Source organism: Pseudophryne corroboree, chromosome 9 (assembly GCF_028390025.1).
Source record: "Pseudophryne corroboree isolate aPseCor3 chromosome 9, aPseCor3.hap2, whole genome shotgun sequence".
NCBI lineage: Eukaryota > Metazoa > Chordata > Amphibia > Anura > Myobatrachidae > Pseudophryne > Pseudophryne corroboree.
Genome location: NC_086452.1, coordinates 196,372,045 through 196,373,633, shown reverse-complemented (window position 1 = coordinate 196,373,633; position 1,589 = coordinate 196,372,045). Strand labels below are relative to the sequence as shown.

At 37.8% G+C, this 1,589-nt stretch overlaps 1 non-coding gene across 1 annotated transcript; it reads left to right on the top strand.

Moving 5' to 3' along the window:
- Positions 1–896: 896 nt before the first annotated feature.
- On the top strand, positions 897–1,015 carry LOC134962605 (5S ribosomal RNA). Its single transcript, XR_010188045.1, has one exon. It is a non-coding gene; the product is annotated as a 5S ribosomal RNA (ribosomal RNA).
- Positions 1,016–1,589: the final 574 nt, after the last annotated feature.

Sequence of the window (1,589 nt, the reverse complement as noted above, 5' to 3'; positions counted from 1 at the left end):
CAGGGGTCTCGTCGACACCACCCTATCCTGGCATCTTGTCACATCCATCTATGTGCTCTGTTGGCTTTCTCAATCCTTGGTGAAACCGTAAGGTCTACTATCCGGTGACTGCATGCCACGGATAGTAATTTTCACTGTAAATCTCAGCTGATCTGCCCCAATTATCTAGCTTTCTATGTGTATCACAAGTGACAACTAATTGGGGGCACCTAATTGGTTATAATTTAAGCAGTGATAACATCCAAAGTTTCACCAGTTGTTGCATGCAAACAATATATATCTATTTTTTCCAGAAATGCATTTGTTCTTATCTGCCTGTATTACCTCATACCTCCTCAGCAATTAATGCAGCATCATAAGGAGTATAGGTTCTTAGTACTCCAATATCTTATTTGTAGCCGGTGGCAATAGCAAATATCTTGTGATTCATGTGTTAATGCATTTGGAAATTGATTCATACGTGTAGAGTCTGGAGATAATCTGATATACCAGCACATAACTTGGCAGATTCCTGCCTCTTCCTGTGCCTTAGAACAAAATTGCATTACTAGAGCAACGACGTATTTATCAAGCTCACTTAGGATTGCAGATTATGTTATTATCTGTCTCAATATTTTTATTACATATCAGCAGCCAGTTTTTCTTCAACTGCTAATCCTAGTGTCAATTTGATTAATATATTTCTCTAAGATCACTAAAAAAATTTTTTTCGTGGACTCTCATTTACGATTCTCGGTACATTGCACCACGAGAGTGGGAATTTTGGAATCGGGTCTAACGTAAAAAGCAGATCCACACATTTCCACGATTCTTATCTGATACTTTTCTATCAACCTCTACCCTATATTTTCCATATTCCTAAATAGGTGCACTCTCATTGGCGTTCGCATAAAACCCTCTACTACCATACCACGTTGCCAGCGCCCGATCTCGTCTGATCTTGGAAGCTAAACAACGTTGGGCCAGGTCAGTACCAGGAAGGGAGACCACCTGGGAATACTTGGTGTTGTAGAGCAGGATTTCTTCCTCATTTATGTGGAAATATCACCAACAGCAGTATCACCACTTTCTACTATTTTTCTGATTTTATTCTAATGTCAGTGGCACCATTACCGTGATGTACAAAACTTCTTACTATTATCATCAGTGTTTTCAACGCTCATAAGTATAAAGTGAATTTTGTCTATCATCTTAGAGGAATAACCTTTGATCATTACTCTAATCTCTTATAAGCCATAGAGCATAACCTTATACCTCTCATATATCATTGTGTGTCGACCACCCCGTGGTTCCATCAATACAGCAAGTCTGTACTGGTCAAGGGGAATGGGGGTATGACCAATTCAATGTCTACAACCCTTTCATACATTCTTTACCATTAAAGAGACCAGAACATTTTAATTAAGATGCTACATATATTGCATTTTTAAGGACAGATCTCAGGGAAAAACATATAATTGTAACTATGCTAATAAAAGTTATGTTTTAAGTAATTTTTCTCAATTATCATATTATTTTGAATTTTTTCTACAAGAGTGCGCCCACACAAGAGCCTTCTTTTTTCTCCCCATGTTCTAAAGAATCCCAAT